We start from the raw sequence: 15,154 nt of genomic DNA on the forward strand, positions 1-15,154 counted from the left end.
ATGGGGAGAACCAAAGCAGCTTGTGAGGGACTTACTGTGATACACAGGTATTGACTATACCCAGAATGTAGTGTACTAGGGCAAGCCAAGTGTTGCTCTCAGGGTTCCAGTTCATTCCTGAATACTTATGAAGCTAACATCTCAGGAGTAACTTCCTTAGAATATTGTTGAAAATCAACTACATTGTACACCACAAAGAAAATGTCAACTTCTGAAAAGGAGGAACAATGACAATGAGTCCTTGATCACAGTGGATTGTAAGCAGATGTTAACAGCACAATTAGGAAGCAACTAGCACGACTGTTGTTGGAAAATAGAAAGCTGGTAACTCAGGAAAAGATACAGATCATACCTGCAGGATTCATAGGAAACAAACGATAATGAAAACACTATGAAGATTCGTGTCAATGTCCATGACCTCATCAGTTAAATTGGACATTATGTGGTTTGGATGTTGTGTGCACACCATATTGGCTGTGTGGGTGAGTCAAAAACATTACTGTAAAATCAGACCTTTATTAAACAGAAATAACCAAATGTGGTTTGCATACTCATTTACGTTTTGCACTTTTGTTTTCTTTCTGTGTGTTTGTTTGTTTTTCTGAGCCATTTGAGAGGAAGTAGCAGGCAAGCCCCCCATATTTAAAAATATTTCATATACAATTCCTAAGAATATGGACTTTTTTCCTCACGATCACAATGTAGTGATTAAAATTTGAAAATGTATCTACGAATTTTCTAACCTTTAGTCCAGATTCAGATTTTTGTCAATTATTCCGGTAATGCCTGTTAGGACTTAAAAAAAGATTTTTGAATGAATAGGCCTATGTATATTATTTCTAATGTGCTATAGTTTTATCAGAATTTAATGAAAATACGGTAAATCCATTCCCTCCTCACTTATCAACATGGTGAGAGTCTGGATAAGGAGATAGTCAATTAAGTGAGGGGTTAGGTGTATTATTGGAGCCCTGGTGATGTATCTGTTATGTGTTGGGGCTGCCAACTGCAAGGTCAGCTGTTGGAAATCACAGATGCTCCTTAGGAGAAAAACGAGGCTTTCCACTCCTGTAAAGAGTTAAGGCCTCTGCAGCCATTTAAGCTGACCGACCTCCTCCTCGTGGGGGCCGGTGTGCTATGGCTGCAAACAGCAAGCCTCCTCGATACGGTATGCAGCCTATATTGGTATGTTTAGGGATCTTGGAGACAACCTTTTGCTGCTTTTTCATGCCTCTGGCCTGACTAATTTCTGCTGTCCCTGAACTAGGCTCCAAACTGGGATGCCAGGTGCTTTGGGGATATCAAGGCACGGTGGCTAGAGCCCACATTGGCCAGGTTATCATGTCCATGCGCACGAAACTTCAAGACAAGGAGCATGTGATTGAGGCCTTAGGCAGGACCAAGTTCAAGTTCCTTGGGGGCCAGAAGATCCACATCTCCAAGAAGTGGGGCTTCACCAGGTTTAACGCCGATGAGTTCCATTCTAGTCTTTCCACACGATTATGTGTGGTCCAATCTCTTAGGCTTAAAAAGATCATTGTTTTGTTCTTTTTCACAGGATTGTTTCCTTTTGCATTCCTGAAAACTGCACCTTCCTCATCCTTCATGAGGCCTGGAGGCTCCAGGGCTTAGCCTGTGTGCTAGGATGGTACTTTATTGCCAGCATTAACCTTCTAGTGCTGTTGTTATTTCTGCTACAGCAGATAATAAAGTGATCAAACTGTATGGGGCCTCTTTTTGAAGCAAGAAGGTGAACCCCGGATGTTAGAGAAAGAATTGTGGAAAGGAAGTCAGCCCAGGTGGGCGTGTGACAACTAGGGAGGTGATTCTTCCTCTGAAATGTTTCTTACTCGGCTTAGTCCTTGGGTGTCAGTTGATGTGAATTTCTTGGATACCTGAATTACATTGCTTTTTCAGATCAGAGTCTAGAGCAGTGGTCTCACTCAACCTGTGGGTTGTGACCCCTTTAGGGGTCGAACGACCCTATCACGGGGGTGGAGTCACCAAAGACCATCGGAAAAACTTCCAATGAATGGTCTTAGGATCTGAACACTGTTCCTCAATCCATCTCCAGGTGGGTCCGTCCACATGCAGATACACCCACATATGAATACCCGGCGTGATGACATCATCGCTCCAACCCCATCACACACATCTGTACAAATACAGGTGTGTATGACAGGGCTAGCACTATAATGTACTTAAGCGAACCAGTCACACGTGTAGAGGGCAGCTACTGTGTAGAATGCAGCTAAAGTAGCAAATTTACCATATCAACTAAATAGTAACGGAAATAATTTTATGGTTGGGGTCACCACCATATTTGGAACTGTATTAAATGGTCGTGGCATGAGGAAGGTTGAGAACCACTGCTCTAGAGGAACTGATGTACTTTTTCTCTTTTCCTGATGTCAACACTTCGTATTTTGTTTGTACTGTGTGCCTCTGTCGTGATCTCTTTAACACCTTCACTCACGTTCTCCAACGGGTCACTCCTTTCCTCAGATATTGTCCTTAGAGGTCTAAAGTTTTTGCAGGGTTTTTAGTATTTCAGTTTCTTTTTATTGCAATTTCCTCTTTTACTGGTGAAATGCTTGGAGTTATAATTGTACCTGTTGTCATACTTCCTACTATCTTCATAATCATTCCCCTACCCTATATCAGCAAACTCCTCCCTCTCTCCTGCTCCGTCCGTGTACCTTTGTCAAAAGTTGCTGGCTTACAAACCAGTGCTGCTTTTTACCTGTGACTGTATTTCTGTATGTATATGTATTGATAGAAGTTTTTTGAACACAAGGTCTATACTGAAAAAGTCTTCTCACCTCTGACTTAGTCCTATAATTCTTCTTCAAGGATATAGCCACTTTTAAAAGTTTCACATGCGTCTTTCTTGAGATAGAGTTGGTATTTGAACAACATGGGTTTGGACTGCATAGGCCCATGTAGGCCAGGGTTTTGTTCCTGTTGCTATTGCAGTGAATGCTAGCCACTCACCCTTCCTCCCAAGCTAGAGAGACATACTGTTTACTGGAGATTGTTAGGATCACACAGCCTTTTAAGCAGATACTTGGAATGTTTCAACTTTCTGCAGTAGTGGGGTAGGGAGGAGGTGGTTTTTTTAAAATCTTTTTATTGGGGCTCATACAGCTCTTATCACAATCCGTACATACATCAGTTGAACAAAGCACCCTTAGACATTCGTTGCACTCGTCATTCTCATAATTCACCTTCCCCTTGGGTTCCTGGAATCAGCTCGGTTTCCCTTTTTTCCCCCCTTCCCCCTCCCTCCCCGCTCCCCCCTTCCCCCTGGTCCCTTGATAGCTTATAAATAATTATTATATCTTATCTTACACTCCCCGGCGTCTCCCCTCACCCACCTTCCCATTGCCCATCTCCCAGAGAGGAGGTTACACATAGATCTCCAAGATCGGTTCTCCCTTCCTACACCCCCTTCCCTCCTGGTGTCGCCACTCCCACCGCTGGTCCTGAGGGGTTCGTCCGTCCTAGATTCCCTGTGTTTCCAGATCCCTACTGCACCGCTGTGCATCCTCTGGTATAACCAGGTCCGCAAGGTAGAATTGGGGTCATGATAATTGGGAGGGGAGGAAGCGTTCAGGAACTAGAGAAAAGTTTTGAGTTTCATTGTTGCTACACTGAACCCTGAATGACTCATCTCCTCCCCACTACCCCTCTGGAAGGGATGTCCAGCTGTCTACAGATGGGCATTGGGTCCCCATCACACACTCCCCCTCATTCACAGTGATGTGATTCTCACCACCACCCTGCCTTTGTTGTTTGAGACCTGGTCTCCTCTGCCCTTCACGATCACCTATGTTGGTGTGCTGCTTCCATGTGGGCTTTGTTGCTTCTGGGCTAGATGGCTGCTTGTTTGCTTTTAAGCCTTTTAAGTCCCCGGACGATATATCTCTCAGTAGCTGGGCACCGTCAGCCTTCTTCACCACACTTGCTTATGCACACCGTCGTCTTATGTGAGGAAGGTGATCACACAATGATTGTTTTTGTTCCTTGGTGTCTGCTACATGGTCCATTCAACACCTTGTATTCGCTTAGGCCATGTGCTTCTTCTCTGTGGGCTTTGTTGCTTCTGAGCTAGATGGCCGCTTGTTTGAGGGAGGTGGTGGTTTTACATTTAAGTGGGCCCACATAGTTCAACTGAAGCTATTCAAGGATCAACTAAATTATATGCAGATTTACAAATCTGTGAACCCCCCCATCTTGTCAACTATATATAACTAACCCAGCGTCTCATGTACCTGTGCAAATGTATCCCCTCTTCTTTTAATGTAATTGGTGGCATATTACACATTTTATTGTATACCCTTTTTTCACCCTTAGACTACTTAGAATACATTATTTAGCCAAAATTGAGTTAATGGACCTTTAGTCTGTTTATAGGCTTAGTATTGAAGATTTAAATATATATCATTGTTTATATTGCTTTACAGAAATGTGCATGCAGCAAGTGAAATAGGCCAAAGTTATGCTTATTCATAAATTTGATAGAAATAGATTCATTGCTTTTAATATATTCATATATTTGCTGCTGTAAGTTTTAATATTTATTGTTGACATATATGAAAAAAATGGCCTCATAAGATACATAGTTAGAAAAGGGAGACAGGTTTACCTTAATACTCATTTCATATTACTATGGATATTTTTTGGCAGTACACTAATACTCAACAAGTGGTCGTTTCTTCAAGATAGCTGTAATTTGAAATTTGAAACCATGTTTAGGGTGTTTTTTTTAATATATACTCTTGATAAAACCCATTGATTTATCTTAAACTCTGAGTAAATCTCTTACCCATTTATGATCGTGTACCGTCATGCAGTGGTTATTAGGAAAATGCTGTTTCAGTAAATAATGCAGAACTTCCAGATGTTGATATAGCTCATTGTATAGTATTTTAAAAATACTAATATCACCACCAATCTCCTTAGAAACCTTAAGTATTAGCAAGCTGTTAGTCTTACGGAGAATATGCAAGTTTTCCAAAATGTAAGTTTTTGTTTGAGAACCTTAAGTTTATCATCAAGTGCTATCAGTTGTTTATTTTAGAGTGAAAGGCTCACCTTAGACTGTTGAAGAAAGTGCCTTATTAATATTACCTAAATTTGAATAACCATAGTTTCAACTTTAAAAAAGTTCCCATTTAAAAAGTGTGATGGGTTCCCATTTTAAAAAGTTTAGCTCACAACTTAAATAATTGCCCACATGCTTTTCTTTGAGGCAACTACTGTGCTTTTTAGTATAAAGCAGAAATAAATATATACTAAAATTATAGATATTTTTAGATTTTAAACTTTATTTTTATTAATTAGGAATAATTACATATATCATTCCATAATTCAAATATGTCTACCACAATTAGTTTCCAAACATTTCTTAGTTACATGAACTCCTTGATGTCGGCTCCCCCCAAACTAGTACTGTACCCACTACCCTTAAATCCTTTACTTCTTATCTGTCTAGGTTCATCAATCCTAGGTTTCATATTGTTTTTAGCTTTAAATTTAATTTATGTTTATCCCATTTTCAACAGATTTCTTTGAACTTTGTTTAGAATGACAAAAACCTTCTAATCACTATTTTCTCTATTGTCAAATGAATTGGGAAATCTGTTGCAACCCCTCCACCCCCCCACCCCCCACACACACCAGGAATTTTTGTACATCTACTCCAATCAGGTGTGGTTTTTCTCTGACTTAATACTACTGCTAAAATTAGAAGAGGCAACAGACATAAGATATAAAAATAGGACACATCAGTAGGAGAAAAGTAAAAAAACAAATTGAAGATAATGGTTGTCAGCGTAACCAGCTTCTGACAATTGTGGGGAATTCCATATATGCACAGTTGTAGGGAGATAATGTATAAAGATCATAGTAAAGTTCTATAGGAGAGGTAGGAGAAAAGATAAAATAAAGGAGTCATGCTCACCTCAGCCCCTTTTGGTGGCCCACGTGGAGGTGGGGGGACAAGAGGAGGGGAGAGGGAATATATTTTTAACTAAGGCTTATGCATACTTAGGGTGTGCAAGCCCCCTGATTATAGGTAACCACATATGTGACAGGAGGGGGTTGTATAATAGGTGTGTGGCCGGATCAATATCAGACCGGTTCCTAGCGGCCACAGTGGTTGACCTCTGAACTTCCCCCACCCCCTTGCGGAGCTGACCAGAGCTGACTGTTGCAAATCTCTCTTAAGCTTGCATTTAACATAAGGTGACCAGATTTTAACATTGGTAAAGCGGGACACCATAAAACTCATCATGGCGAAATAGCCACATGACCGCCGAAAACTGTATACCATTGCTTGTCTTGTTGTGCATTCTTTCCAAAAATCGGGACATTTTTAAATCACCGCGGAATGCGGGAAAAATAGTTAAAGATCGGAACTGCCCTGCCAAAAGGGCAGACGTCTGGTCACCTTAATTTTTAACACCACGTGAGTGCAGACCACCCAGAACCAGGAAGACACCTCTGCCTGGCCAGAAACCCAGACATCCCTGTATCCTCCAATCCCTGACTACTTTACCTTATATGGGCTCAAAACAGCTCAGCAACGTTACCCAGCAGTATAAGCACCCCCCCCATGTAGCCTGGGGTGTGACTATCTCAACCCAGACGCTGTTGACTGTGGGACCTCTCCCAGGCTGGATTTTTCTCCCTAATAAAGTCTGCTTACTTAAAACTCGACTGATTTGGTATCTGGCGCCCCTCGAACACCTTATATTGGTGTCAAAACCTGGTAGGAGACCCCCTCTATAATCATGGGCACTGGCCCACCCCAAGGGACTCCTCTACAACCAAATCTCAGCAGTCGAGAATGGTGCAATTGGTTTTAGACTCGGGTAAGTCCTGCCCTGCCACCTCTCCACCTGAGCCGTTCATGTCCTATGTTGTGGCCACGCCAGGGGTGGCTTTCCGCTCCCATTTGGGATCCTGCAACCTGGGAGACTCTAGTTGTCCTCTTGACATGGGGGATGCCTTGTCTTGGGAGATAACTCTTGGGGGTGTTTTTGGGGTGTCATGGGAAATCCTGAGTGCAAAACTGATCCTAAGACCCCCTTGGGCTGTCTCCTCTTAAAATTCTCAAAACTTGGATTTTCCCAAAACCTCTGCTAAAAAGTGCTAGTTTTCCTGTGTATGATTGAGTGGCCTTCCGAGGGTACTTTTGATTTTGGAATTCTGAGCTGGACAACTTTTGCCGCTGTTCATGAAAGTGGTCGGAGGTTCTGTACATTCAGGCTTTCTGGGATCTCCGAGCCCAACCGTCTCTATGCATCAAGTGTTTCACCTCACAGGTCATTTTAGCTAAATTGACCGAAAGAACCATGGCGACGAAATCGAAACGAAAATAACCCCGACTCTTCCTACCCTATCTTAACTCCATCCTCTTCGCTTACTAAGGAGCCAGACACTAGGTCTCCCGCCTCGATCAATTCCTAATTCGCCTCCCTCATAGCCTCTGCCGGCCTATGCATAGCCCTTCCCCCTCATTCCACTGCCATCTTCCCCCTTAGCTGCTGAATAGCCTCAACTCCAGCCCCGTCCATCTCGCCACCCTCTGTCTCCCCTATCTCCTCTCCTGTGTCGGCGCATACCCGTTCCCACCTCCTGCCTCTTAGGGAGGCAGCAGGGGCTGAGGGTGTGGTGCGTTTCCATGTTCCGTTTTCTCTTCAAGACCTGTCCCAAATTGAGAAGCACCTAGGTTCATTCTCTGCAAATTCTAACAATTAAGGAGTTTCGATAAGCTCAGGCATATGATCTGACCTGCCATGATTTATACATCATTCTAGCCTCCACCTTAACGCCTGATAAAAACGAAAGTCTACCTTGTAGCTACGCAGTATCCGTCTCAGACCCACCTTGTGGACAATACTGTGCTGATGGGTCAGAGGACCCGGGGTGAGATTACCAGCCTGGGGCGGGGTGGGGGAGGGGGTAGCCACCACTGTTAACTGCTAGTAAGGCGCCTGGTACAAGGGATGGAAACAGCGTCTAACAAGGTGGTTAATTTTGAGAAACGGAAAGAGTTAACAGCGGGAGAATGAAAATTCTGCCCTTTTTCTAAACCACCTGCAGGACAGTTTACAAAACTGGACCCCAAGACCCCTTCCAGGGCAGCTGTCTTGGCCTCCCATTTTATCTTTAAGGCAGAGGAGGGACCACAAACCCCATTACAGGACCTGGTAAAAACGGCCTTTAAAGTCTTCAGTACCCAGGAGGAAGTGGCAGAGTTGGCTTGGCAGTCCAGGTAACATAAGGTTGCTCTGCAATCCCAGGCTCTGGTAGCTAGCTGCATTGAGGCTGGCAGGAGAGGGGCCAAAGGACCCTCACACAAAATGGGATTCAGCCCCACCAGGGCTTGTTTTAATTGCGGTAAGAACACATTGGGCCAGCCAATGCCCAAACCCCGGCTCCCCTCCAAACCGTGCCCAGTGTGCCACCAGAAGGGGCACTGGAAGTCTGACTGTCCGCTTGCAGGCTTCCCCTGGCTGCCTCAACAGCCGAGGTCAGCCGGAGCCTCACCATAGTCCTTCCCAGCTGGTCAACTTCTGGGGCTTGCTGAAGAAGACTGAAGATGCCTGCACTCAGATACCCCAATAACCCTAGCCGAGCCCAGATTCACCATCCAGGTAGCGGGTAAGTCCGCCTCTTTCTTACTGGACACATGGACTACCTGTTCAGTCCTTCATATGCCAGGCATAGTTTCCCTTCCCCAGTCACTGAAATGGGAATTGATAGTACCTCCTCAACACCCAAGAAAACCCCTCTTTTGCCCTGCGTTTTAAGCAAATTCCCCTTTTCCCATTCATTCCAAATAATCTTCTCATCCTGTACTGTTGCCTGGCTACAGCATTTTGTAACGCCTTAGTCCTCCATTTCCCTAATAACTCAATAGCCTCACGCTGCCCATATTTTTGTGCTGCTGCAGCTACCCTGGGGGTGGACACTCCTACCCTTCTGCCAGCCTTTGTATCCGAAGTAAATCCCCAGGTATGGGATTTGACCTCACTGGTAATAGCCTCCCATCATACACCCATTAAGATCAAGCTTAAAAATCCTGACAGTTTTCTGTAATGCCGTTTCCCTTATCTAAAGAGACCTTCTTAGGACTTCAGCCTATCATTAACCGCCTGTTAACACAATATTTTGGTCCCTATTAATTCTTCATGTAATACTCCCATTCTTCCAACTCATAAACCCAATGGTCAATACAGGCTTGTTCAGGACCTCTGCCTTGTTAATGGCGCTGTAGTACCTATACACCCCATGGTTTCCAATCCCTATACTTTATTAAATAATATCCCGCTGAAAACCACATATTTTACTGTCCTGAATCCTTAGGATGCTTTTTTCTGCATCCCTCTACACCCTGATGCCTACTTTCTTTTGCATTCACCTGGTCGAACCCCTAGTGTCAAATAGCCCAGCAATTTCCGCGATTCCCCCTATATTTTCGGTCAGCCTTTGGTGACTGACTTATCTCAGTTAGATCCTCAACCTACTAACTCCTGCAATATGTATACGACCTGGTAGTCTGTAGCCTGTAGTCCGTCGCCCTCTCACTGTCCAAAAGTCACTGGTGCATTAAATTTCTTAGGGACCAAGGAGTATCGAGTATCCTCCTCCAGGGCTCAACTGTGCGTCCAGAGCGTCACCTGGGCATTTTGCTTTCACCTGAAGGCCGGTCTCTGACCACCTGGCATACCCAAACTACATGATTTACTCCTTCCTGAATATACAAACCGTATCTTGTCCTTTTTAGGATTTTCAGGGTTTTTTTCCGTCTCTGGATTCCTAACTTCTCTCGCATCGCCTACCCCTGTACAAAGCACCTAAAAAACTCCCCACTGCATTGGTTCGCCCAGGTTTTGCTAAGCTCCGTGCCTTATTACATTCCACCCCATTCTTGCTTTCCCTTCATCAAATGCGCCTCAACTCTTTACAGACGAGCGACAGGGTATAGCACTGGGGGTTTTGTGCCAACGGGTCCCAATTTACCAGGTCCTAGCCTACCTGCCCAAACAGCTGATGTCACAGTAATAGGCTGGCAACCCTGCTTGCACGCACTAGCAGCAGCATCGCAACTCGCCAAGCAAGCTCATAACCTCCCTGGTGGTAATCCTGAGTGTAGCTTGGGGTAAATGTTAACTGTCAGAAGCAGTAACACCAAGCCAAACTCGGAATTCCACTGTAGAGATTACATTTATCTGACTTCCTCATTCCGTTCTGTTCAGTTTTCTGCAAGATTCCCATTTACTGGAGCACCTGGTATGAAAGTAGATGTTGACCACAACAACCCTTTGGTGTACCTACAATTCTGACCAATGAGGTCATTGAAAAAATTGATACGGAGACAAACCGGTTCAAAGAGCAACAATCCACTATCTTCAAAGTTTTCAAGAAACAGAAAGTGGAAACCGGTGACCAAATATGACATTTGGAAATTTCTGGGCCTAATAATAAACACTTAAGGTAGTGGTGGGGAAACCCATGCGGAAATGGTATTGGACCACGAATAAATTACTTGCAACTCCATTTTTTTGGCACCGTCATTTCAGAAGACAGATTCTTGATTATGAAATTTTTTTCACTTCACAAACTGAAGAATTTGATGAAACTACTCATCCTGCACCAAAACTAAAGAAAATTTGGGAAGTATCTCAAATTATTGTAAATTATTTTCCAGCAGACCTATGTGTCAGAAAAAGACATCAGCATAGATGAAAGACTAATGGCCTATAAGGGACGGCTCAACTGGGTACAGTACATTGCATCAAAGAGTCCACAATTTGGCATAAATTCATATATGCCTTGAATCGTCAACTGGCTACATTTGGAATTCAGTCATATGCACTGGAAAAGTCACAAAATTCAATCTATAAAGTACAGCGACTGTGGAATGGCAACATCTGTTCTAACACTCATTGAGACATTGCTAAATCAGGGATATTGCGTCACAACTGACAGATTTTATACAGCTCCTGAACTTTATGAGTTTCTTATAAAAAACAAAACCGATGCCTATGGATCCGTCAGGGTAACCGGCATGACATGCCAGCAATGTTTGGCAAGAAGAAGGTAAAAACTGGAATGAGGGGAGTGCGTGATGGGGACTCAATGCCCATCTGTAGACAGCTGGACATCCCTTGCAGAGGGGTAGTGGGGAGAAGATGAGTCACTCAGGGTTCAGTGTAGCAACAATGAAACTCAAAACCTTCCTCCAGTTCTTGAACGCTTCTTCACCCCCAATTATCGTGATCCCAATTCTACCTTGCGGACCTGGTTAGACCAGAGGATGCACAGCGGTGCAGTAGGGATCTGGAAACACAGGGAATCTAGGACCAGCAGTGAGAGTGGCGACACTGGGAGGGAAGGGGGGATAGAAAGGGGGAACATATCTACATGTAACCTCCTCACTGGGGGATGGGCAACAGGAAAGTGGGTGAGGGATATGCTGGGCAGTGTAAGATAGGATAGAGTAATTATAAGTTATTAAGGGTTCGTGAGGGAAGGGGGAGCAGGGAGGGGGAAAAAGGAAAATGAGCTGATTCCAGGAACTGAAGTGGAAGGCGAATTTTGAGAATGATGGCAACAAATGTATAAGGCTGCTTTACTCAATTGATGTATGTATGGATTGTGATGAGTTGTATGAGCCCCAATAAAATGATTTATTAAAAATGGAGAAATGGTTGCCTGCAGAAAGGGAAGATGATGGCACTGCATTCGTGTGACAAGAAAGATGTGTGCCTAGTCAGTGCAGTTCCTAATACCTCAGCTGTTATGATACACACAAAAGGGGGGAACGAAGTCATGAAGCCGCAAGTAGTGATAGAGGACAATAAAACCATGGCAGGTGTTGACAGAGCCGACCAAGCACTTAGATTCTACCCAGCAATGCGTAAACAGCAAAAGAAATACAAGAAGATCTCCAGGTATCTTCTCGAGCACTGCCTGTGGAATGCGTACATTTTGCACAGAGCAAAGAGTGAAAGGCCATTGGTTCATTTTGACTTCATTTTGAAAGTTGCTGAATGGATCTTTGTGAACCACCAAACACCATTAACGGTTGTGAATAGATCTGGATGTCGCGCTGTTGACATTGTCAACCAGAACGCCTGACGGGTCATCACCTCGCTCTATATCCCACCAACGGAAAAAATGTCAGCACCTACAAGGATGTGTGTGGTTTGTTGCTCAAAGCGAGATGGCAAGTGAAAGATATTGAAAGGAAACCAGGTTCCATAGTCCTCCGGATTGTGACATCGGAATTTGTGTGGTTCCATGTTTCAAAATTTTTCACACCCAGGAATTTCATTGAATGCACCCTTTTTGAAAAATTGTGTTTTTATTTGAAAATTTATATTTACAAAAATATATTTTATTATAATCTATGAATTTGCGTATTAAGGTCTATTATACATGGAATATCTACTTGATAAATTAAAATGATTAATGAAAACAAATTTTATGCAAAACAATGTACTGCTTTGTGTACAAAATAACTAACATAATTAGACTGCCAGGGAGGTTAAACTCACTAACTTCCTGCACCTCGTCATCTTGTTCCCCCACTGGCTATCAGACCTCTTAACTCACAGTGCCCTGTCTTAGGACATTCCACTTATTTCTTGATAAACCTCACATTACTGTTCAAACATGTCTGCACCTTAACCTCTCCTCTCTGTTCCCTATACATAACCCTACGCCTATCTCACATCGTTGCACAGAAATCATTGAAACCTACCTCCACCCAATTCGGGACCTTCAGTCTCACTACCCGATTGACAACTGACCCTCTTTGTGGACGGCAGTTCCAGAGTATATGACCAGGGGATCAAACAGGCAGCATAGGCTGTTGTCTCCACCACTAAAGTGGTTAAAGCAGCCCCATTACCCTCTGCAACCATGTCCCAAAAGGCTGAACTGGTGGCGCTTACCCAGGCTTTAAAGTTGGCCCTGGATTGCACTGTTAATGTCTACATGGACTCGAAGTACGCATACTTAATGGCTCCTCTCAGCCATAAGGGAAGAGTGTGGGTTCCTTTCTACTTGTGGTTCTCCAATAGTGAATGGTCCTCACATCAGACAGCTCCTAAAGGCTTTACTCTTGCTATGTAAAGTCGTCATCGAGCACTGTAAAAGTCATCAGACTACTAAAAATCCCTGGGCACGCCCAAGCAGACACTGCAGCCTACCAGCACACTTTTACCACGGGACCTGTCACCGTAGCTACAGGACTCAGCCCCTCCCTTCCTCTATGTAAATGGCAGCCGGCATACTCAGAGTCTGAAATGCAGCTGCATAAAGGGAGGGGAGCCATTAGGGCCTGTGAACAGATGTACTTAAATACCAGACTTATTCTACCACAAGCCCATAAACACTCCTTTCTCAGGGAAGTTCACAATAGCTTACATAGGGGCCTTAAGGCCTTGTTTCATTTCTTGCAACCTTATAAACCCGGTGGGCCTCCACGGCTATCGTGCTGGTACACTCAACTTGCACCGTTCGTGCTGCCGCTAACTCCCAGAGCAACATTCAGCCTCCAAAAAACCTCCACCATTTCCTTGGGCACCTCCCCAGTGAGGACTGGGCAATTGATTTTACGCACAAGCCTAGACATAAACGTCTTAAATATTTAACTTTGGTTAAATATAGCTTTTCAGGGTGGATCGAAACATTCCCTACCAGCCTGGAGACAGCAGATATTGTCGCTCACCCTCTCTTGGAATCTCTAATCCCTTGGTTTGGCATTCCACATAGTATCCAGTCTGACAATGGCCCAACCTTCATTTCCCAGGTGTCCCAACAGGTCTCAGCCGCCCTGGGAGTGGATTGGTAACTAACTATATATTCCTTATTGCCCCCAGTCGTCAGGCAAGGTTGAGCGTGCCAACCGACTTAAAAGTCTTCGGTTAACTTAGCTCTCCTTAGAGATACACCTCTCTTGGCCAGATCTCCTTCCTGTTGCTTTAACCCGCTTCCAGGCTTCCCTCAGGAAGCCCACCTGTCTCATCCCATTCAAAATTCTATACGGCCATCCATTTGTCCTAAATTATTCTCTGCCTCAGAATGAAACTACGCTTTCAGCTTACTTACCCACTCCCTTTGCTCTGCAATTTACTCAGGTCCCACACAGACCAGTACCTTCTAGACATAGGAGACACCTCTTCTGGATGCCCAACCCTTAACCTCTCCCCAGGAGACCAGGTCCTAGTGGAAAGTCATCCCTCCAGCCATGGTGGGAAGGACCATACACTGTAATACGCACCACCCCATCGGCAGTCAAACTAGTAGGGCTGATGGGGTGCTATCTGACGTGGGTCAAGCGAGCCCCTTTAAAACTGGGTCCTGATACTGAAATGTGGACCTCCAACCGTATAAACCTCTCCACCCGACCAGAACCATGCGTAAATAAGTAACCTGTGGCCTCTTTATAACCCTGTTTCTTCCTTTATTAAGTGTGCTGGAAGTAGGACTCGTAACACCACCAAACGATTGGACCCTTGGCCAAAGTGTTGCTTTGGGTCTTTGCTATGTTGGGCTTTGTGTCTTTTTCTTCCTCATCAGGTGTTGGCTTCTATAAACACATCGAGATACTGCCACCCAGCTACCGATGGCATTTCATAGTTATCGAAACATGGGTTGATAGTTGAGGAACCCATTCACAGGTTTTTGGCAAAGAGTACTATCAGCCTGAAGGTTGCCAGTCTCTAGTATCAGTGCCTCTATGACACTTTCACTGCACTCCCCGAAGGTGGTCTCATCCCCTCCTCTGCTTCCTGTATGACCGAACCAAATCCAGCAGGTGCAACACTGAGTGGTTAAAGGAAAATGGAGGTTGCCCCCTGGAATTCCTGTGTAATACAACAAATAACAAATGGATCTAGAATGAAAGTGGGAAAAAAAACATTGCCTCACTGGTAACCATCATAATGGTACCTTTTGGATTAATATTCCCTGACCCATGGGCCACTCGCTGGCAAACTGGTTTCCTAGGAAAAATCTACCAATATCCTGGTTCCTCCTACCCTTGTCAGTCTCAGTCTCTCTCTCTCTCTCTCTCTCTCTCTCTCTCTCTCTCTCTCTCTCTCTCTCGCTCTATCTATCTATCTATCTA

The 15,154-nt window shown here is 44.2% G+C and overlaps 1 protein-coding gene and 1 pseudogene across 1 annotated transcript in view; both read left to right on the top strand.

Moving 5' to 3' along the window:
* ZNF146 (zinc finger protein 146) overlaps positions 1 to 15,154 on the top strand; it is a 36,855-nt gene that overhangs the window by 9,272 nt on the left and 12,429 nt on the right. The window lies entirely within an intron of this gene.
* LOC142432901 (small nucleolar RNA SNORA70) lies at positions 1,088 to 1,212 on the top strand (annotated as a pseudogene).

Source organism: Tenrec ecaudatus, chromosome 18, assembly GCF_050624435.1.
Source record: "Tenrec ecaudatus isolate mTenEca1 chromosome 18, mTenEca1.hap1, whole genome shotgun sequence".
Classification (NCBI taxonomy): Eukaryota; Metazoa; Chordata; class Mammalia; order Afrosoricida; family Tenrecidae; genus Tenrec; species Tenrec ecaudatus.